Source organism: Heptranchias perlo, chromosome 18, assembly GCF_035084215.1.
Source record: "Heptranchias perlo isolate sHepPer1 chromosome 18, sHepPer1.hap1, whole genome shotgun sequence".
NCBI lineage: Eukaryota > Metazoa > Chordata > Chondrichthyes > Hexanchiformes > Hexanchidae > Heptranchias > Heptranchias perlo.
Genome location: NC_090342.1, coordinates 172,364 through 184,508, shown reverse-complemented (window position 1 = coordinate 184,508; position 12,145 = coordinate 172,364). Strand labels below are relative to the sequence as shown.

The 12,145-nt window shown below is 46.6% G+C and overlaps 1 protein-coding gene across 5 annotated transcripts in view; it reads right to left on the bottom strand.

The window, feature by feature from the left end:
- cracr2aa (calcium release activated channel regulator 2Aa) overlaps positions 1-11,706 on the bottom strand; it is a 205,020-nt gene extending 193,314 nt beyond the window's left edge. For 4 of the 5 annotated variants that reach the window (XR_010966159.1, XM_067999165.1, XM_067999167.1 and 1 more), the window contains exon 1: positions 11,319-11,706. The gene's annotated coding sequence lies outside the window, so the exon portion shown is untranslated. Of the gene's footprint in view, positions 1-10,678; positions 10,843-11,318 lie in introns of those variants that run through there. The other variant, XM_067999166.1, reaches the window with a different exon arrangement.
- Positions 11,707-12,145: the final 439 nt, after the last annotated feature.

The following is a 12,145-nucleotide window of genomic DNA, read 5'->3' as shown; positions in this document are numbered from 1 at the left end:
GTACGTTCACACGAGGGAGAAAGGAGAGCAACTAAAGCCAGAACTCCCTGGATGACAAAAGAGGTAGAGAGTAAGATGAAGCAGAAAAAAGGGGAGTACGACAGATGTCTGGTTGATAACACAAGTGAGAACCAGGCTAAATACAGAAAGTTCAGAGGGGAAGTGAAAAAGGAAATAAGAGGGGCAAAAAGAGAGTATGAGAATAGACTGACGGCCAAGATAAAAGGGAATCCAAAAGTCTTCTATAGGCTGTAAACAGTAAACGGGTAGTAAGAGGATGAGTGGGGCCGATTAGGGACCAAAAAGATCTACTCATGGAAGCAGAGGGCATGGCTGAGGTACTAAATGAGCACTTTGCATCTGTCTTTACCAAGAAGATGCTGCCAAAGTAGAGGAAGAGGTAATTGAGATACTGGATGGGCTAAAAATTGATAAAGAGGAGGTACTAGAAAGGCTGGCTGTACTTAAAGTAGATAAGTCACCCGGTCCAGTTGCATCCAAGGTTGCAGAGGAAAGTAAGGGTGGAAATTGCGGAGGTACTGGCCATAATCTTCCAATCATCCTTAGATACAGGGGTGGTGCCAGAGGACTGGAGAATTGCAAATGTTACACCCTTGTACAAAAAAGGGTGTAAGGATAAACTCAGCAACTATAGGCCAGTCAGTTTAACCTCGGTGGTGGGGAAGCTTTTAGAAACGATAATCCAAGACAAAATTAGCAGTCACTTGGACAATTGAGAATTAATTAAGGAAAGCCAGCACAGATTTGTTAAAGGCAAATCGTGTTCAACTAACTTGATTGAGTTTTTTGATGAGGGCAATGCGGTTGATGTGGTGTATATGAGCTTTCAAAAGGCATTTGATAAAGAGCCATATAATAGGCTTGTCATCAAGGTTCAAGCCCATAAAATAAAGGGGGTAATGACAGCATGGATACAAAACTGGCTAAGTAGCAGGAAACAGAGAGTAGTGGTGAATGGTTGTTTTTCGGATTGAAGGAACACATATAGTGTTGTTCCCCAGGGGTCGGTGCTGGGACCACTGCTTTTCTTGATATATATTAACGACTTGGACTTGGGCATACAAGGCAAATTTCAAAATCAGACGACACAAAACTTAAAAGTGTAGTGAACAGTGAGGAGGATAGTGACAGACTTCAAGAGGATATAGACAGGCTGGTAGAATGGGCGGACACGTAGCAGATGAAATTTAACGCAGAAAAATGCAAAATGATACATTTTGGTAGGAAGAACGAGGAGGGGCAATATAAACAAAAGTGCACAATTCTAAAAGGCTTGCAGGAACAGAGAGATTTGGGGGTATGTGTGCACAAATTGTTGAAGGTGGCAGGGCAGGTTGAGAAAGCAGTTAAAAAAAGCATACAAGAGTCATCTTATTTGACTCCTGCCAAAAGCCCCTTGTTCTCCACTCCATCTCCCTCCCCAGCGGCTCACTCAGGCTGAACTAGAGGTTGCATAACCCGGGTGTCCTATTTCACCCTGAACTGAGCTCCATTACCCAGGTCACTTACTCCCATCTCCAGATCACTGCCAACCTCCACTCACCCTCACCACGAACACCAACTAACCCTTACCTACGCTTTTGTCACCTTAAGACTCAAATTCACCAATCCCCTCCCAAGCTCCATCCTACAAAAACTTTCTGCGAAACTCCAGCACTCCAGGACCCACAACGCACTGAAATATAGAAACATAGAAAATAGGAGTAAGAGTAGGCCATTCAGCCCTTCGGGCCTGCTCCACCATTCAAAATAATCATGGCTGATCCTCTAACTCAGTACCCTATTCCTGTTTTTCCCCATGTCCCTTGATCCCTTTAGCATTAAGAAATATATCTATCTCCTTCTTGAATACATCTAATGACTTGGCCTCCACTGCCTTCTGTGGTAGAGAATTCCACAGGTTCCACAGTGTCCTAGGCCCAACCATCTTCAGCTGCTTCATCAATGACCTTCCCTCCATCATAAGGTCACAAATGGGGATGTTCGCTGATGACTGCACAGTGTTCAGTTCCATTCGCAACCCCTCAAATAACGAAGCAGTCCGAGCCCGCATGCAGCAAGACCTGGACAACATCCAGGCTTGGGCTCATAAGTGGCAAGTAACATTCGCGCCAGATAAGTGCCAGGCAATGACCATCTCCAACAAGAGAGAGTCTAACCACCTCCCCATGACATTCAACGGCATTACCATCGCCGAATCCCCCACCATCAACATCCTGGGGGTCACCATTGACCAGAAACATAACTGGACCAGCCATATAAATACTGTGGCTACGAGAGCAGGTCAGAGGCTGGGTATTCTGCAGTGAGTGACTCACCTCCTGACTCCACAAAGCCTTTCCACCATCGACAAGGCACAAGTCAGGAGTGTGATGGAATATTCTCCACTTGCTTGGATGAGTGCAGCTCCAACAACACTCAAAAAGCTCGACACCATCCAAGATAAAGCAGCCCGCTTGATCGGCACCCCATCCACCACCCTAAACATTCACTCCCTTCACCACCGGCGCACTGTGGCTGCAGTGTGTACCATCCACAGGATGCACTGCAGCAACTCGCCAAGGCTTCTTCGACAGCACCTCCCAAACCAGCGACCTCTACCACCTAGAAGGACAAGAGCAGCAGGCACATGGGAACAACACCACCTGCACGTTCCCCTCCAAGTCACACACCATCCCGACTTGGAAATATATCACTGTTCCTTCATCGTCGCTGGGTCAAAATCCTGGAACTCCCTTCCTAACAGCACTGTGGGAGAACCTTCACCATACGGACTGCAGCGGTTCAAGAAGGCGGCTCACCACCATCTTCTCAAGGGCAATTAGGGATGGGCAATAAATGCCGGCCTCGCCAGCGACGCCCACATCCCATGAACGAATAAAAAAAAAAGGTTCACCACCCTCAGTGAAAAAATTTCTCCTCATCTCAGTTCTAAATGGCATACCCCGTATCCTGAGACTGTGACCTCTGGTTCTGGACTCCCCAGCCATCGGGAACATCCTCGCTGCATCTAGTCTGTCTAGTCCTGTTAGAATTTTATATGTTTCGATGAGATCACCTTTCATTCTTCTAAACTCTAGTGAATATAGGCCTAGTCCACCCAATCTCTCCTCATACATCAGTCCTGCCATCCCAGGAATCAGTCTGGTAAACCTTCGTTGCACTCCCTCCATGGCAAGGACATCCTTCCTCAGATAAGGACACCAAAACTGCACACAATACTCCAGATGTGGTCTCACCAAGGCCCTGTATAACTGCAGTAAGACATCCCTGCTCCTGTACTCAAATCCTCTTGCAATGAAGGCCAACATACCATTTGCCTTCCTAACTGCTTGCTGCACCTGAATGCTCGCTTTCAACAACTGGTGTACAAGGACACCCAGGTCTCGTTGCACCTCCCCTTTTCCCAATCTCTCACCATTCAGATAATAATCTGCCTTTCTGTTTTTACAACCAAAGTGGATAACCTCACATTTATCCACATTATACTGCATCTGCCTTGTTCTTGCCCACTCATCCAACTTGTCTAAATCACATTGGAGCCTCTTTGCAACCACCTCACAGCTCACATTCCACCCCAGCTTTGTGTCGTCTGCAAACTTGGAAATGTTACATTTAGTTCCCTCATCCAAATCATTGATATATATTGTGAATAGCTGGGGCCCAAGCACTGATCCCTGCGGTACCCCACTAGTCGCTGCCTGCCACCTGGAAAAAGACCCGTTTATTCCTACTCTCTGTTTCCTGTCTGTCAACCAGTTCTCAATCTATGCCAGTATATTCTCCCCAATCCCATGTGCTTTAATTTTGCACACTAACCTCTTGTGTGGGACCTTATCAAAGCATGATTTCCCTTTCATAAACCCATGCTGACTTTGTCCAATCCCGTTAATGCCCTCCAAGTGTTCTGTTATCACATCTTTTATAATAGACTCTAGCATTTTCCCCACTACTGATGTTAGGCTAACTGGTCTGTAATTCCCTGTTTTTTCTCTCTCCTTTTTTAAATAGTGGGGTTACATTTGCCACCCTCCAATCTGTAGGAACTGTTCCAGAGTCTATAGAATTTTGGAAGATGATCACCAATGCATCCACTATTTCCAGGGCCACTTCCTTTAATACTCTGGGATGTAGATTATCAGGCCCTGGGGATTTGTCAGCCTTTAGCCCCATTCAAATTCAAATTCAAATTCCCCATTCTTGTCTACAAACCCCTCCGTGTCCTCACCTGTCCTTACCTCTGCAGCCTCCCAACCCTACAGCCCAAACTCCAGTCCTCTGCTTCCTGAACATCCCTCCTCCTTCTGCTGTCAGGATGAGCCTTCAGTCATCTCACCCTACTCTCCGGAAATCCCTCCCTAAAACTCTTTACATTGCCCACCTTTAAAGTCTCCTGAAAACCTCTCTGTTCGACCGTGTTTTTGGTCAAATCCCCTAACCTATTCTACTCCCTCTCAATATTCGTGCTTTCCTATGTAAATTGTCTCAGGACAATGATTGCATTAAAGTCACTGTAAGTGCAAGTTGTCTACGTTTAATTATATCTGCCACTTGTCAGCCCAATTAATCTTGATTCCCTCTATATTTGGTTTGCTTCTTCCCAGTTATTTGCAGCTGTACCACCAGTTTTGTATTGTTAGCAACCTTTAACAGCAGTGTTTCTGCCACCACTTCTAAACGATGTACAATGTAAACAAGCATTGTACATCAGGCTCCAGCATGGACCCAAGACATCCCACTAACCATTTTCCTCCCATTTGTAGCAGCTCCATGTATAACTACTCTTTGCTTCCTCTGATTGAACGAATTTCTGATCCACCCCAGAAACGTCCCTCTCCCAGTGGCCTCTGACCTTTTATGACCTTGCTGGCCAATTTCCAGTATGAAACTGTCAAACACTTTGTGAAAATCAAAAAATATAACATCCACTCAGTTCCTTTTATCCACTAGGTTCATTATCTTCTCAAAGAAGCCAAATATATTTTCTAGATCTGGCCTCCTTTCTAAAAAGCCATGGTAATTCCCCCTAATTAATCCATATTACATAGAATTACAAAGAATTGATGAAGTACCACATAATAGACTTGTTTGCAAAATTGAAGCCCATGGGATTAAAGGATCAGTGCCAGCATGGATACAAAATTGGCTAAGGGACAGAAAGGAGAGAATAGTGGTGAACGGTAATTTTTCAGAAGGGAGGGAAGTATACTGTGGTGTTCCCCAGGGGTCAGTATTAGGACCACTGCTCTTTTTTATATATATTAATGAGTTGGAACTTGGATGTACAGGACATAATTTCAAAGTCTGCAGATGACATGAAACCCAGAAATGTAGTAAATAGTGAGGAGGATAGTAACAGACTTCAGGAGGACATAGACAGATTGGTGAACTGGGCAGACACATGGCAGATGAAATTTAACACAGAAAAGTACGAAGTGAAACATTTTGATAGAAAGAATGAGGAGAGTCAATATAAACTAAATGGTACAATTTTAAAGGGGGTGTAGGAACAGAGATAGACAGTGGGGAGGAGGGGGTGTATGTAAACAAATCTTTGAAGGTGGCAGGACAAGTTGAGAAGGCTGTTAAAAAAGCATATGGGATCCTGGGCTTTACTAATAGAGGCACAGAGTACAAAAGCAAGGAAGTTATGCTAAAACACTGGTCAGGCCTCAGCTGGAGTATTGTGTTCAATTCTGGGCACCACACTTTCGGAAGGATGTCAAGGCCTTAGAGAGGGTGCAGAAGAGATTTACTCGATTTACCAGGGATGAGGGACTTCAGTTGCATGAAGAGACTGGTGATGTTGGGGTTGTTCTCCTTAGAGCAAAGAACGTTAAGAAGAGATTTGATGTGGAGATGCCGGTGATGGACTAGGGTTGACAAATGTAAGGAATCTGACAACACCAGGTTATAGTCCAACTGTTTTATTTGAAAATCACAAGCTTTCAGAGGCTTTCTCCTTCGTCAGGTGAGTGTGGGATTCGGATTCCATGGAAGGTTGCCGCATTTATAGTCAGAGAACAATACCTGGTGATTACAGATAATCTTTCCAACTGCCCGTTGTCAAGGCAATCAAAGTGTTCAGACAGAGTGATGTTACCTACAGGACCACCGAATACACAAACGGCCAGAACAAAAGACAGAGAGAGAGAGAGAGAGAGAGAGAAACATCCGAAAGGAAGAGAAAGACAGAGAATGTTAGAAACTACAATTCAGAAGGTAAACAACAGGTTGAGAGCACTAAAAGAGGATAAAGAATGCAGCCCAGATGGACGGCATACGAGCATGCGTAAGGAAGAGATTTGATAGAGGTGTTCAAAACCATGAAGGGCTTTGATAGGGTAAATAAGGAGAAACTTTTTCCAGTGGCAGAAGGGTTGGTAACCAGAGGACATAGATTTCTGGTAATTGGCAAAAGATTCTATGAATCATATGGAATGTTACAGTACAGAAACAGGCCATTTGGCCCAACTGGTCTATGCTGGTATTTATGCTCCACACGGGCCCCCTCCCACCTTATTTCATCTAACCCGATCTGCACATCCTTCTATTCCTCTCTCCCTCATGTACTTATCTCACTGCCCCTTAAATGTATCTATTCCTCTAGGTGCTTCCCAACGTTTACTACAGATGTCAAATCCACTGGATGTAGTTTCCAGAGTTATCTTTAAACCCCTTTTTATGAATGTTTGTCCTTCTCTAATTCTTCAGTGCTATTTTCGTTTCTAATGAATTCCTAAAAATGCCTGATAGTTTGTGACTGATGTCATTCGCCATTTCCTTACGCATGCTCGTATGCCGTCCATCTGGGCTGCATTCTTTATCCTCTTTGAGTGCTCTCAACCTGTTGGTTACCTTCTGAATTGTAATTTCTAACATTCTTAACACACCCTTGCCCTCCCCAGAATTCCCATCTCTGTATTGGAAAGGGGGCTCATGGTTTCCTCTGTGAACACACACATTCACACGCAGAAGTAGTTTAGAATATCGGTCACTTGATGCTGTGTCGTCCATGGGACTTTTCAGGTCCTACTGTTTCCCTCACCCCGGTTGCTCCAAAAATATATTTATAAAAGCCTTTCACAATGTGCTTTATACTTCCACAATCTTAATTTCATTTTCTATTTTAGTTTTTCTAACCAATTCCTTAACTTTTTTATATTCTATTTGATTATACTTCCTATTTCTTTGCTTTAATAAGTTCCATTTGTCTCAGAATGCAGCATCTAGGTCTGCATCTGAATGGGTCAGTGTCTTTAGAGGTAGTGACACAGGTGCTAAATGAGGGTCCCTGTTAAAACCTGATGCAGTTGTCAGGAATAGAGACAAAGAACTAGTAGAAGAATAAAGATTGAAGGGGACAGCAGATTGTAAACCACAGCAGCAGGAACGCAGTGCAGGAAACTATAGAGAAGTGAGCAAAGCGAATAAAAGAACCACAATCAACTATAAGCAGAGGTGTGCGGTGGCCTTTGGAGATCCATAGCTACGTGCAGCCAATCAACTGTGTGCAGCTAACAGGTCATGGGGTTCACCTTCATTTATCTGCATTATCTCTTATCACTGTTTGTAAGACATTGCTGTGGGTAGAATGGTTACCCTGCTCTCCTAAATAACAATGGTGACTGATCTCGAAAGCAATTCATTCTATTTGAAGCATTGTGTCATGTCCTGAGTGAAGTGATAAAGCATTTTATAAAGGAAAAATCTTTTTTTTCTTTCTGTTAGTAAGGGGTGCAATAATTTAAATATTGTTAAGATGAAGAGATTAGCGTTAAAACTACACAAAGAAGCAAACCAGACAGCATACTTCATTACCTATAATGTTTGATTTTATCAAACTACATTTAAAAAAATGTAAATGTTTTCAAAGAAATACATACAGAAAACAAGACAAAAGTTTGATTTACAAACAGAAATGAGTTATTATAACATGAAACCATGAAAAGGTAAAATATGGTATGATTTAAGTCTGGAAGCAAAGCAAGGTTTCCATCAATATTCAGCTCTACCTCACAACCACCTCCCTCGACCCCTCCACTGTCTCTCATTTGTCACATTACTTGTCTGACATCCAGTTCTGGATGAGCAAAAAGTACCTCCAACTAAATATTGGGAAGACCGAAGCCATTGTCTTCGGTCCCCGCCGCAAACTCCGTCCCCAGTCATAAAACAGGGAAGATCACTACAGGAAGCTGGGCAGAGCCTGGACATACCTCATATACCTTAGAATCACAGCACAGGAGGTCGTCATTCGGCTCATCGTGCCTGTGCCAGCTCTTTGTAAGAGCTATCCAATGAGTCCCATTCTCATGCTCTTTCCCCATCGCCCTGCAAATTTTTTCCCTTCAAGTATTTATTCAGTTTTCTTTTGAAAGTTATTATTGAATCTGCTTCCACTGCCCTTTCCGGCAGTGCATTCCAGATCATAACAACTCACTGCGTAAAAATTTCTCCTCATCTGCCTCTGGTTCTTTTGCCAATTATCTTAAATCTGTGTCCTCTAATTACCGACCCTTCTGCCACTGGAAACAGTTTCTCCTTATTTACTCTATCAAAACCCTTCATGATTTTGAACACCTCTATCAAATCTCCTCTTAACCTTCTCTACTCTAAGAAGAACAGCCCCAGCTTCTCCAGTCTCGCCGCATAACTGAAGTCCCTCATCCCTGGAACAATTCTAGTGAATCTCCTCTTCATCCTCTCCAAGGCCTTAACATCCTTCCTAAAGTGTGGTACCTAAAATTGGACACAATACTCCAGCTGAGGCCTAACCAGTAATTGTTTATAAAGCCCAGACTCCCATCTGCTTTTTTCAACTTGTCCTGCCACCTTCAAAGATTTGAGTACGTGAACCCCCAGGTGTCTCTGTTCCTGCATCCCCTTTAAAATTGTACCATTTAGTTTACTCTGCTGCCCGTATCCTAACCAAGTCCCGTTCACCCATCACCCCTGTGGTCACTGACCTACATTGGCTCCCGGTCCGGCAACGCCTCGAGCACAGGGATGACAGGACAACGAGACTTGGTGCGAGTTAGGATACAGGCAGAAGAGTTTTGAACGAGCTCAAATTTATGGAGGGTAGGAGGTGGGAGGCCGGCCAGGAGAGCATTGAAATAGTCTATGTCTGGAGGTAACAAACGGCATGGATGAGGGTTTCAGCAGCAGATGAGCTGAGGCAGGGGCGGAGACGGGCGATGTTCAGGAGGTGGAAGTGGACAGTCTTGGTGATGGGGAGGATATGGGGTCGGAAACTCAGCTCAGGGTCAAATAGGACGCCAAGGTTGCGAACAGTCTGGTTCAGCCTCAGACGGTGGCCAGGGAGAGGGATGGAGTCGGTGGCGAGGGGACGGAGTTTGCGGCGGGGACCGAAGACAATGGCTTCGGTCTTCCCAATATTTAGTTGGAGGTAATTTTTGCTCATCCAGAACTGGATGTCAGACAAGTAATGTGACAAATGAGAGACAGTGGAGGGGTCGAGGGAGGTGGTTGTGAGGTCGAGCTGAGTGTCGTCAGCGTACATGTGGAATCTGACGTGTTTTCGGATGATGTCACAGAGGGGCAGCATGTAGATAAGAAATAGGAGGGGCCAAGGATAGACCCTTGGGGGTCTCCAGAGCTAACAGTATGGGAGTGGGAAGAGAAGCCATTGCAGGTGATTCTCTGGCTTGGACTGGATAGATAAGAATGGACAGGTTGAGAAGGATAAGTAGGATAGTTTGCTATTGTCACAGTCACATAGGATGTCATTTGTGACTTTGATAAGGGCCATTTCAATCAAGTTTGTCTGAGATGATTTGCCTTTAACAAGTCTGTGCTAGGGACATTAGAAACCCAACCTCTGGATGTCTTGGATGAATCGTACCAAAGTAGGGCACAACTTGCACATCAATTCTGGAATACAAACGATGAGATACCATTGAAATTCAGTTTGTCCTGGTGATTTTTTGAAAAGTATCTCAGCTTTCTTGTTCAAATGTTACATTCATCTTAAGTCATCAGAGAGATTAGGTTAGAGAAACTCCATAAATGAGCAGCAACAAATTGCCACATCAAGGGAATTCTGTGTCCAGTTCAGTTTACATTTTTTAGTGCAACAGTTTATGTTTCTACCTTTTGAGGAGAGATAGTTAAATCATGACAATTGTAACTCTATCTTGTGCCATGCTTCTGTTCACTTATCCATTTACTGGTTAATAAAGCTGTCAGTTCATAAGTCGTGGCTTAAGTCAGTTTTACCCAACTGGTCTCCAAAGACAAAAATGTGACAACAGAAAGTAAGGTTTTGTAAAAAGGGCAAGGGACATAAATATGTTCAGTGTATTAATAGATACACCTTTGTCCAAATGTTAATACTTTCCATTTGATTGATGCAGTTCAACATTAAACTAGCCAAACACTGAAATTTCTTTCCAATAAAGATATGAACAAACTTGTTTATGAACAATTTTGTAGCCAAGACAAGATCGTGTGGGCTTCGGTCTTTATACTTCAACAATTTAACTTAATTCCTTTACACACAGACCGTGTCCGCCCCCTTCATTGTTTTTTTCTTAATTACGAACTTTTAGGAAAAAGTAACTCTTTCCCCGCGAACTCATGCAACGCGCTGTTATCGATCTTACTTACGATCAAACTTTACGATCAAACTTACCCCCACCACGGGAAAAAGTGACGAACCGCTCGCTCCGAGTCTCCAGAAACTAGAACCCGCACAGTCCGATCCCACGGTCCGCCTCCCCGCACAGTCCGATCCCACGGTCCGATCCCACGGTCCGCCTCCCCGCACAGTCCGATCCCACGGTCCGCCTCCCCGCACAGTCCGATCCCACGGTCCGATCCCACGGTCCGCCTCCCCGCACGGTCCGATCCCACGGTCCGCCTCCCCGCACAGTCCGATCCCACGGTCCGCCTCCCCGCACAGTCCGATCCCACGGTCCGCCTCCCCGCACGGTCCGATCCCACGGTCCGCCTCCCCGCACGGTCCGATCCCACGGTCCGCCTCCCCGCACGGTCCGATCCCACGGTCCGCCTCCCCGCACGGTCCGATCCCACGGTCCGCCTCCCCGCACAGTCCGATCCCACGGTCCGCCTCCCCGCACAGTCCGATCCCACGGTCCGCCTCCCCGCACGGTCCGATCCCACGGTCCGCCTCCCCGCACAGTCCGATCCCACAGCCGCTCGGAACTTCCTGCTCGGGTTCAGGTGTAGAAACTCTCCGTCCGCGGGATGTTCCCTGAAACTTCCGGCCGCAGGAAATCACCCAACAAAATGTTCAAATAATTCTCATTTACCCCAAAAAGGCGGAGAAATCCGCGGGGAGACAGAGACCCGACTCCCGGCCCCCGAACCCCGGCTCCCGGGGAGACAGAGACCCGAACCCCGACTCCCGGCCCCCGGCTCCCGAACCCCGGCCCCCGGCTCCCGGGGAGACAGAGACCCGATCGCGGGCTGAGCTTCAGGATCTTGTTTCGTGGCCCCGCCGGCTGAGGCGGATTGAGGGACCCGGGAGTCGGTGCCCAGCCCCGCCTTTCACTCGGGGCCTCCCGCGGGCTGTTGAGGTTTGACGGGCCGGTTCACCGGATGTTCCACCGTCTCAGGTTTTAATATTAACCGAGTTCCCGCTCGGGAATCCGGAACAGTGAACAGTTGGCCCGGGGTCTGGGCCGGGCTCCCGGGGGTCTGAGGAGGGCTCCCGGGGGCGGGGGGGGGTCTGGGCCGGGCTCCCGGGGGGGGGGGGGGGGGTCTGGGCCGGGCTCCCGGGGGGGGGGGGGGGTCTGGGCCGGGCTCCCGGGGGCGGGGGGGGGTCTGGGCCGGGCTCCCGGGGGGGGGGGGGGGGGGGTCTGGGCCGGGCTCCCGGGGGCGGGGGTCCGGGGCCCTCCCTGTGCTCCTGACTTAACACCCGGTTCCTATAAAACCTTCGGCTCACCCTCAGCAATGGTATGTTACAATCCGCTCGGATATTACAACCCGTTGGTATGTTACAATCCGCTCGGATATTACAACCCGTTGGAATGTTACAATCCGCTCGGATATTACAACCCGTTGGTATGTTACAATCCGCTCGGATATTACAACCCGTTGGTATGTTACAATCCGCTCGGATATTACAACCCGTTGG